Here is an 11,733-nt window from a genome sequence, read left to right as displayed (position 1 = left end):
TTTATTCATGAGAGACACAAGAGAGAGAGAGAGAGAGGCAGAGACACAGGCAGAGAGAGAAGCAGGCTCCATGCAGGGAGGCCGATGTGGGACTCGATCCCGGGTGTCCAGGATCACACCCTGGGCTGAAGGCAGGCGCTAAACCGCTGAGCCACCCAGTCTGCCCCAAGAGAACTTTTTAAATAGTTTCTCCCCTTTTTTCAAAAACAGTCTATTCCACTCCCCATAAATAGTCTTATTGATAGTTGTTTTTATAAATTAATGAGTGAATGCTAAGAAAATTAGCATACTTTTTTTAAATAAACTTCTAAGTTCCTACACCATAAAGACTTGTAAAACCTTAAGCATTATTCTATGATATTATTGCTTTATTTAAAGAAATATTTATAAATAAAATTGAAACATGGTAGAACTAGCATACCTAAATGACTGGTTTTGAAATAATTCAGATACAGTGAAGTAGAAAAATACACTTTATCAAAAGAAATTTACAAACAACAAATTATTGCTGTATATTAAATACATGTAGAATATGAGTTAGTAAATACAATGAAGAAATGTGATAAAGTTGGGGTTGGCTAGAAAGCTTCTAATTGTCCATGGTCAAAACCTTAGCTTTACTATGAATTTAACTTGTATCAGGAAGAGGTCACTCAAGCTTTAATTTCAAAAAAGTAATTTTGCATATAAAACTGCCTGAATAGCATGGGATCCAGAAAGAAGATTTAACTAGATGTTATCAATATACAACAAATATCCAGAATCCTTCTTACAATTATTAGAGGACCCACCTGGAACACTGCTAGTAAGCCTCTTTGTAAATAAGATTCTATAGTAAATCTGGTGATTCATAATCATCACATAAAATAAACTCATTTTGAATTGCAATATCATCTAGGCTTAATGTGTTTCAGGTTAAATTGTTCATTAGAATTATTTAAATACAAATGGGCAGGAAAATAGTTGTAGTTCTTTGTATACCTCTGTATACCTGTATACCTCTGTAAACCTCTCCTTATATAAAAGGCTGAAACACTCCTCAAATATGAAAGTCTTGTGACAGAAATCCAGAGTTAAATCTAAAACCAAGTCTATTAATATTTGAACAGAAATAATTTGCCCCTTGTTCAATTATAAGATTATCGAAAAAAATTTAATATTTTAAGTAATTTAGATCATTTTAAAGATGGCCTGTAAATTTTTTATAAAATATTTTATGAGATACTAACATGATTGGAACATCTATTTTTCTGACAATTGAATGAAATTATCTGATATTAATAAATCTGATTGCTAATTAAATATATTAATATTAATCAGATTTTTAAATTTCTTGACTAATGAGAAATTTTTAATTAAGGTTTTGCTTTCTTACTGATTCGAGCACCATTTTTTCCAAGCACATCCTCTGAGGATTATTTGAATACCTGCCTTCATAGTTACCTTTCTAGATTCATGTTAATCTTCCTAAAATCAAGTCTTAGCAGCAAGCATCCATTAGTTCACAATTCCCATACACTAAGTACTAACTTTCAGTGATTTCTACCATGGGGAATAATTCTTCTCATTCTATATGCCCTGTTTTCTCCTCAACTTTTACTCATCCTTTATCTCTTTACCCAATTCAGAATAAGGAGTCTTTGTAAGACCTATGATAACCAGGCTTCTCTCCATTCTTCTTCTTTCCTGCAGAGTACCTGACACCTGCTGGCTACACCATGTTCAATTTTATATCTTTACCTAGTTATGGTTCCAATAAAATATGAAAATTAGTAAAAGAGGGTCTCCTTGTACTGTTCTGAAGAAATCTGCATATAGAGGATGAAAGAATAACCACATATATGAAGCAAAATGAAAACAATTTCAAAATAATAGATAAGTGGTTGACAGTGTGTACCCTGTATGCCCTAAAGAAGTTCAAAAATGTTCAAAGAACAAGACAGCTATTTTCTTCTACCTCTAAAAGAAAATCAAGATTCAAATTGACCAATGAAGGAGTTCAGTTATAAATAAGGAAGAAACTGTGTGTGTACGTTAGTAGGAGAGAGATATGCATTCAAATACACACAGTTAAAAGGTAAGTAGCAACCAGTTACATGCCCAAATACCCTGCTCCAAGCACCCAAATAGCTAAGTGGCATCTAAGTAAGCATTTTTAGTTTTTCATCTTGTCTAAACATTATTATCTAGTAATTCACTTCCTATAAAATATCACTACCATGAGTCAAGCTTTGATTGGGCTACTGAAAGCCAGTTAAAAGATTCACTATTAATATATAGTGTCAATTTGCCTCTCAAATATGTTTTTAAAAATAGAGATAATTTGGGGTTTGATGATGACTTTTTAGAACAATCAATGACATAAATAGATTAGACTTTTTAAATTTAAAACTTCTATTCTATGAAGGTGTTGTCAAGTGAATGAGAAGATAAGCTACAGACCAGGAGAAAACATTTGCACAAGATATATTTGATCATAGACTATTATTCAACATATAAAGAGAGCTATGAAAAATAAACAATAAGAAAATAAAAATCATAATTTAAAAAGTGGGCTAAAGATCTGAACTGACACGTGACCAAAGAAGACATACAGATGTTAAATAAGCATATGAAAAGAGTCTCAGCATCATCTGTCATTAGGGAATGGCAAATTAAAACACTGAGATACTACTACACATCTATGAGAATGGCCAAAACTGAAACATTCACAATACCATGTACTCACAAGGATATCAAGCAAAAGGAACTTACCATTGCTGGTGGGAATGCAAACAATACATCCACTTTATTTTTTAATTTTTTAATACATCCACTTTAAAAGAGAGTTTGGTAGTTTCTTACCATATGAAACATATTTTTTCCGTATGATCCAGTAATAATGCTCCTTGGTATTTATTCAAGTGAGTTGAAAACTTAGTTCACACAAAAACCTACACACAGATGTTTAGAGTAGTTTTATTCATAATTGCCAAAACTTGAAAGCAACCAAGTAGCTGAATGAAAGCAACCAGTAGCTGAATGGATAAAAAAACTGTGATACACCCAGACAATGAAATATTACTCAGTGCTGAAAAAAATGAGCTACCAATCCGTGAAAAGACATGGCAGAAACTTAAATTCATTTCACTAACTGAAAAAAGTCAATTTGAAAATGCTACATACTTTATATATTTATATAGCTTTTTGTAAAAGGCAAAACTGTGGAGACCATTAAAAAAATTAGTAGTTTCCAAAGATTTAGATTTAAGATCTAAAGTAGTAGATCCAAAGATTAAGGGCAATGAAAATACTCTCTGGGATACTAGATAAGTGAATACATGTCATTTGTCAAAACTCATAGAATAGACAACACAAACGAACCCTAATGTAAACTACAGACTTGGACGACCATGAAGAGTCACTCTAGGTTCATCATTTGTAACAAATGTACCACTCTAGTGTGAGATATTAATAGTGGGGGAGGCTCTCAATGTTGGGGTCAAGAGGAATGTGGCAACTCTACTTTTCGTTTGATTTGGCTGTGAACCTAAAAACTCATCTAAAAATAAAGTCTATCTCAAAAAATTAGATCCAAACTATGTGAGTTACTATCTCCACATACTGATCTCTCCAATGTGATTTTTCTTTAAATATATGGATAAGAAAGTCATCATCACTAAAGTATTCAATATATGATTTCTGCTTAACCAAATGGTAACTGATATGTGTGAATAAAATGTAAATGCATTTAAAAAAAAAGAGAAATGGAGGCAAAACCATCAAACTGGCTCTTAACTATACAGAATGAACTGAAGGGTGATGGAGGAGAGGTAAGCAAGAGAAATGAACTAATAAATGGGTGATAGGGATTAAGGAGGGCACTTGTGATGAGCACCAGATGTTATGTAAATGCTGAATCATTATATTCTACTCCTGAAACTAATATTACACTATATGTTGACTAAGTGGAATTTAAATAAAAACCTGAAACTAAAAAAAAAAAAAAGTAAATTATTTTCTAGGTAAAAAATGTTCCAAATAGCTAGTCACTATGAAAATAAAATAAATAATATCCATGAGTCACACTTGTTAAATTTGATAAAGAGAAATATGGAATCAATTAGTTATTGTTTGTGTTATTGTTGTGTTATTGATGGCAGAATGTTTTTCTTTATTAAGATATTTATTTCTAGTTTGTGTTTGGATTTGGTCTATTTTCATAATTTTCCCTTGGAATTACCTTCATATTTTCCCTTGATTAACATTTTGTTATCCATATACTTCTAATAGATCTGTACTTACTGTTACTGATCCATTTTGTCAATAAAAAGTAATACATGTTTTGTCTTGCTTTCCATGAGTGCTTATTACCATTTCTTTCTATCTCATCACTTCCATTGTTTTGTTTTTTCCTTTACAATCTGAAGTAGTATACTCAGTTGTTCTGCAAAACTTTCCTTCCCTCCTCCTCTGTTTCTTTCTTTCTGTCCCCTACTGCAGAGGCTCAAGTACTTCTGTGCCATCTGTCCAAACAAGAAAATTATAAGTCACTGTATTTAGAGGACTCCAGTGTAATTGATGAGTCCCTATCCAATCATGTTATTTAGTTCAATTCATTAACAAGCCTGTGCACTCTACTAGAACTTCTGATTAACTTCTTATGGGAACATAAATAAAAGTGGACAAGGTTTCAGCTTCCTGAGGAGTATCTCTTATATAAAAGAAAGAGAATAAAACCAATAAATAGAAGCAATGGAATTCTAAGTAAACAGGTTTAATTTAAAAAGGAAAATAAAATTATAAATAAATATATAAATAATACTATTCTATTGACAAGATGATATGCTGATCATCTATACAACATATACAACATCAGTGAAATTCTAATAAAGCATCAAAGAGAATCAAAAAGAATTAGAAATTAAGGACAGGGCAGCAAAAGTGAAAAATTAACAGAATGAGGGCTTCCATTTCCAAGAAGGAGCTGATACATCTTTATCTTTTCTTATTCTACCCTCTAAATACAAATAAAAAGCCTGGATATTACCTAAGAAACCATTGACAGGTGGACAAAAGATGGCAAGGCACCTTATGCCCCCCAAACCAATATGGTAGTGACTTTCCTGGGTTTTCTTTTTGCCACCTATACTCCATATTTGATACTGAAGAAAGTGGAAATACAGAATAGGGAATAAACTAAAAAAAATTGTAAAATCACCAACAAAACCCAAAGTATCTGGGAAGGGGCAGCACAGTATATTTTAAGAATTATTTTTAAGAATAACAGTTCTAAAAAAAAAAAAAAAAAAAAAAGAATAACAGTTCTAGCTAGCTACCTACCACAGGAGGAAAACTTAGGTCTGCATTCACAGGCATACCAGCAAAGACAAAGGAGGTAGCCTATACTTCCACACTTACCAGTCTGTAAAAAGGAGCCCCAATCCCCCCACTGCCAGGAGTGGAGTCAGTAAAAGCAGAGTGGAGAGCTGGGACGGGCATCCCCAGTGGGCTCTAACAAGATCCTAAGGCACCAGTAGAGAGTAGATCACTCCCCACAACTGGTAGTAAGAAGGGTACTTCCCTCGCCCTCTGGGGTGTTGTCAGAGGGGCCTAAAGAATGTCTCCTCACCATCATCCAGCAGTAAGCACATAAGTTCTCCCCCTGACCCCTACCTGTGGTGTCAGTGGAGGTCCTGTGGAGAGCTACAATGAGGTGCTGCTAACCTTCCCAGCCAGGGAACTGCCAGAGGAGGCCTGCTGGTAACCCAGAACTCTTACCCCACTGAGCAATAATGAGAACCCGCCCTCAAGGTATTGATAGAGGCCAAGTGGGTAAAAAAGGCTTCTTCTACCACTCGGCAGTAATAAGGTAGTGGCCCCAGCAAAGAGCTAACAGAGAGACCAACTAAAACATAAAGTTTAAATAAAAAAGTCTTATAACACAACACCCAAATGTCCAGTCTTCAATTGAAAATTATTCATCAGACCAAGAACCAGAAAGATCTCAAACTATATTTATTTTTTCAAACTATATTTAAAAAGAAAAAAAACATAATTATATATGAACACTAAGATGACAATAAGACTAGAATTATCTGACAAAGATTTTAAAGCAGCTATCATAAAAATGCTTCAGTGAGCATTTATGAGCATGCTGGAAACAAATAAAAAAAAACAGTCTCAGCAAGGGAGTATAATATATAAAGAATAACAGAATGAAAATAAAATAACGGGAAACAAACTAAATCTTAAAAATCTCAGAAGATGGGTCCAACAGCAGACTGAAGAAAACATTATTTATTCTGTTGGAATAACTGTAATTTGGAAAATATAGCAAAGGATAATCAATTGGATGATTATCCAATCTGAACAACAGAGATAAAAATGGAGGGGAAAAATGAATACAGACACAGGGATCTGTGAAACCATAACAAAAGATCTAAGATTTGTGTCACTGAAATTCCAGAAGAAGAGTGGTAATAAGACAGGGCTGGTAAAGTCATGAATAAATCGAAGCTGAAAAATTCCTAAATTTGGCAAGAAATGAAACTCTACTGATTTAAGAAGTGAGCAGACCCCAAACAGGATAAATCCAAAGAATCCATCATAATCCAAAACTAACCATAGTCAAACTACCAAAACCTAAAATAAAAAGTAAAAAAAAAAAAAAAAAAAGTGGAAATGATACCTTATCTATAGAGGAGTAGCATTTCTTTCTTTTTTTTTTAATTTTTATTTATTTATGATAGTCACACAGAGAGAGAGAGGCAGAGAGAGAAGCAGGCTCCATGCACCGGGAGCCAGACGTGGGATTCGATCCCGGGTCTCCAGGATCGCGCCCTGGGCCAAAGGCAGGCGCCAAACCGCTGCGCCACCCAGGGATCCCGAGGAGTAGCATTTCAAATAATAACAGATTCGTCTTTGGAACCATGGAGAAAGTATTAGTCAGAGACAGAGAAGTAAGTGACAGAACATCTTTTGAGTGCTGAAAGGGAAAAACTAATAGATATTTTAGAAAGAAAGAACAGAAACAAGGAGAAGTTAGTTATTTGAATAAATAATTGAGATGTTTACAATACAGAAGGAAATATATGAAATTTTAAAAAGCATTGAGTGGCTGCGACAGTAATATAAAATCATCAACATTAGGCATAACAGGGTGAAATGTAGAACAAAGGAATAAAGAGGAAAACTAAATCTTTTCATGAAAAGAAGTTTCATATGTCAGTGATCAGATATCAGAAGGGCATGTAATTTTCAACACTTTTTTTCAGCATCTGTGACTAAAACAAGTAGCTGGATTCATTAAATGTTTCAAAATAGACAAAAAAGTGCAATCACATAAGAATAATAAGCTCACTCAGAAATTAGTCTTCTTAAAAATATAATTTTTAAAGACTAATAACCTAAAGTATTACATGGTGTAAATACTTCAGTTTATTTTTAAATATAGAAATTAGTACTGCAAATAAGCCATGAGTTATCTTCCACTTTGTAGACAATTAGGTGTTTTATTTGTCAGAATTAAGGTAAATTTGAATATTAAAAAGGCAATAGGTAGGGTGAAAAATTACTATGACATTTACCCTTGGCAAACAAAAGTAAAGAATTTAATGCTGTTAAAGTCAGGTGGAGGATCAATTGTTATACAGCTATTAGAAAAATAAAAAATCTATCAGTTGGAATAAATATCATGTTCTAAAAAAACAAAAAGCATACAATGGGTGAACTTAGTATATTTTGACTTTGTAATTAGTCTTGGGAGCCAAAATGAATGGATTACCCTGAAGAAGCCCAAACAAATGCTTGATCTTAGAGGGACTAAACATGGGTTGATAATTAACAGAGCATATCAAGGCCAAAAGACATAGAACAGAGGTACAAGTGTAAATGGCACAGCAATACATTAACATTTTCTTATTTTATATTTATTGTTGCAATGATAATATTATTGGCTACAGTTCATTTATTTTGCAGGAAACATGTACTCATTCAATGAGGGAATAGCACTGAACATAACTTTATTTAGCATCATTAAATGATATAACAAATGAATAGAGAATGTTCTTACTACTATACTTTCCATCTATTCTTTTTGCTGATATTCCATCCCCGTGTTACTCTAAACAAGACATACATGTATACATACACACATCTACAGATGAACTTATTGAATGATGCAACTGAATTGTTGGGAAACTATTTGCAAATTCTATATTTAATAAGGGGCTAATATCCAAAATACATAAAGAGCTCACACAACTCAGTCATAAAAAAGAAACAGTCTGATTTAAAAGTGAGCAGAATACCTGAATAGGCATTTCCCCCCAAAAGACATATTAAAGGCCAAAGGCACATGGAAAGATGTGCATCATCACTAATCATCAGAGAAATATAAATCAAAACCACCTCACACCTGTTAGAATGGCTATTACCAAAATTACAAGAAATGAGTGTTGGTGAGGACGTAAAAAAAAAAAATCCATCAGGTCCAGTGTATCATTTAAATCCTGGGTTTCTTTGGTGATGTTTGCTTAGAACTGGACCAAATGGATTTCACAGATATATATATATATATATATATATATATATATATATATATAGAGAGAGAGAGAGAGAGAGAGAGAGAGAGAGAAAGAGCGAGCTTTCCATTCGAACATAACTGAATACACATTCTTCTCAAGTGTACATGGAACTTTCTCCAGAATAGACCACATACTGGGTCACAAATCGGGTCTCAACTGATACCAAAAGATTGTGATTGTCCTCTGAGTATTTTCAGACCACAATGCTTTGAAATTAGAACTCAATCACAAGGAGAAATTTGGGGATCGCTGGGTGGCTCAGCAGTGTGGTGCCTGTCTTTGGACCAGGGCGTGATCCTGGGGTCCTGGGATAGAGTCTCACGTCAGGCTCCCTGCATGGAGCCTGCTTCTCCCTCTGCCTGTGTCTCTGCCTCTCTCTCTCTCTCTCTCAATTTCTCTCTCTCTCTCTCTCTCTGTCTCATGAATGAATAAGTAAATAAAATCTTAAAAAAACACAAGAAGAAATTTTGAAGAAACTCAAACACATGGAGGTTGAAGAGCATCCTATACTAAAAGATGAATGGGTCAACCAGGGAATTAGAGAAAAATTAAAAAGATTCCTGGAAACTAATGAAAATGAAGATATAACCATTCAAAATCTTTGTGATATAGCAAAAGCGGCCTGGAGAGGGAAATACATCACAATACAAGCATCCCTCAAATAATTGGAAAAACTCAAATACACAAGCTAACCTCACACCTAAAGAAACTGGAGAAAGAACAGTAAGTAAAACCTACACCAAGCAGAAGAAGAGAGATAATAAAGATTCGAGAACTCAATGAAATAGAGACCAGAACTGTGGAACAGATCAACAAAACAAGGAGTTGGTTCTTTAAAAGAATTAATAAGACAGATAAAACATTAGCCAGTCTTATTAAAAATAGAAGAGACTCTAATTAAAAATCAAAATGAAAGAGGAGAGATCACAACCAATGCCAAGGAAATACAAACAATTTTAAAAACATATTGTGAGCACCTATATGCCAACAAATTAGGCAATCTAGAAAAAATGGATGCATTTTTAGAAACCCACAAATTACCAAAACTGGAACAGGAAGAAATAGAAAACCTGAACAGGCCAATAACCAGCAAGGAAATTGAAGCAGTCATCAAAAACTTCCCAAGACACAAAAAAAAGTCCAGGGCTAGATGGCGTCCCAGGGGAATTCTATCAAATGTTTAAAGAAATAATACCTATTCTACTAAAGCTGGTCTGAAGGATAGAAAGGGGTGGAATACTTCCAAACTTGTTTTATGAGGCCAGAATCACCTTGATTCCAAAGACCCCATGAAAAAGGAGAATTATAGACCAATATCCCTGATGAACACAGATACAAAAATTCTCAACAAGATACTAGCCAACAGGATCCAACAGTACATTAAGAAGATTATTCACCATGACCAAGTGGGATTTTTCTCCGGAATGCAAAGGTGGTTCAACACTCATAAAACAACCAACGTGAGGGATCCCTGGGTGGCGCAGCGGTTTGGCGCCTGCCTTTGGCCCAGGGCGTGATCCTGGAGACCCGGGATCGAATCCCACGTCGGGCTCCTGGTGCATGGAGCCTGCTTCTCCCTCTGCCTGTGTCTCTGCCTCTCTCTCTCTCTCTCTCTCTGTGACTATCATAAATAAATTAAAAAAAATTTTAAAAAAAATTAAAAAAAAAACAACCAACGTGATAGATCATATCAATAAGAGAAAACACAACAACCATATGATCCTCTCAATAGATGCAGAGAAAGCATCTGACAAAATACAGCATCCATTCCTGATCAAAACTCTTCAGAGTGTAGGGATAGAGGGAACATTCCTCAGCATCTTAAAACCATCTACGAAAAGCCCACAGCAAATATCATTCTTAATGGGAAGCACTGGGAACCTTTCCCCTAAGAATAGGAACATGACGGGGATGTCCACTCTCACCACTGCTATTCAATATAGTGTTAAAAGTCTCAGCCTCAGCAATCAGGCAGCAAAAGAAACAAAAGGCATTCAAATTGGCAAAGAAGAAGTTAAACTCTCCCTCTTTGCAGATGACATGATACTGTACATAGAACACACAAAAGACTCCATCCCAAGATTGCTAGAGATCATACAGCAATTTTTGGCCTTTTATCTTTCTTTTTTTTTTTTTTTAAGAAGAAAGCAAGGAGGTTGACTAGGGTGGGGCGGGGGGGGGCTTGCTAGAGGCTTCCATTTTTAAAAATTTTTCCCCCAAGAAACCCCCCTGAAAACAAATTTAAAAATCCCAGTAACGGTAAAACCCCAAACAAAACAAAAAACAAAAAAGTGTCACGTACATAAAAGGCCCTTTTGGGAATGGCAAGGGGTGGGAGTTTTCTGGTCATGGACTTGAAATATATTTTTATTTTGAGTTTTGTCCTTCATGTTTTATGGAATAAAAAGTCCGGCCTTTTTATTGCATGAAACTAAAATTGGGATGGATCAGGGGGTCTGGAGGAGGGGGTTGGGGCTGAGGGGGAGCAGGAGATGCCCCTCCCCCAGCTCCTGGGTAATGACACCTCACTTCTTCTTGCATAATTTCTGGCATCTTCCTGCCTGCAATGCCGGCTCTCTCAGCTTTTGGCAGGATACAAAGTCAATCCCAGAAATCAGTGGCATTTCTTTTTCTTTAATTTTTATTTATTTATGATAGTCACACAGAGAGAGAGAGAGAGATAGAGGCAGAGACATAGGCAGAGGGAGAAGCAGGCTCCATGCACCGGGAGCCCGACGTGGGATTCAATCCCAGATCTCCAGGATCACGCCCTGGGCCAAAGGCAGGTGCAAAACCGCTGCGCCACCCAGGGATCCGCTCAGTGGCATTTCTATACACTAACAATGAGACTGAAGAAAGAGAAATTAAGGAATCAATCCCATTTACAGTTGCACCCAAAAGCATAAGATACCTAGCAATAAACCTAACCAAAGAGGGAAAGGACTTAAACCCAAACACTACAGAACACTTCTGAAAGAAATTGAGGAAGACACAAAGAGATGGAAAAATATTCCATGCTCATGGATTGGAAGAATTAATACTGTGAAAATGTCAATGCTACCCAGGGCCATTTACTTGTTCAGTGCAATCCCTATCAAAACACCATGGACTTTCTTCAGAGAGTTGGAACAAATAAGATTTGTGTGGAATCAGAAAAGACCCTGAA

General features: G+C 35.2%; 1 long non-coding RNA gene across 1 annotated transcript in view; it reads right to left on the bottom strand.

The window, feature by feature from the left end:
• Positions 1-4,023: 4,023 nt before the first annotated feature.
• Positions 4,024-11,733, bottom strand: part of LOC140624690 (uncharacterized) — a 145,940-nt gene continuing 138,230 nt past the window's right edge. The window contains exon 7 of the long non-coding RNA XR_012024148.1: positions 4,024-4,505. This is a non-coding gene — a long non-coding RNA (uncharacterized lncRNA). The remainder of the gene's footprint in view (positions 4,506-11,733) is intronic.

The sequence above is a fragment of the Canis lupus genome, chromosome 35 (genome assembly GCF_048164855.1).
Source record: "Canis lupus baileyi chromosome 35, mCanLup2.hap1, whole genome shotgun sequence".
NCBI classification, from domain to species: domain Eukaryota; kingdom Metazoa; phylum Chordata; class Mammalia; order Carnivora; family Canidae; genus Canis; species Canis lupus.
The sequence above is the reverse complement of the archived record's forward strand: the minus strand, read 5'-3'. Positions and strand labels throughout refer to the sequence as shown.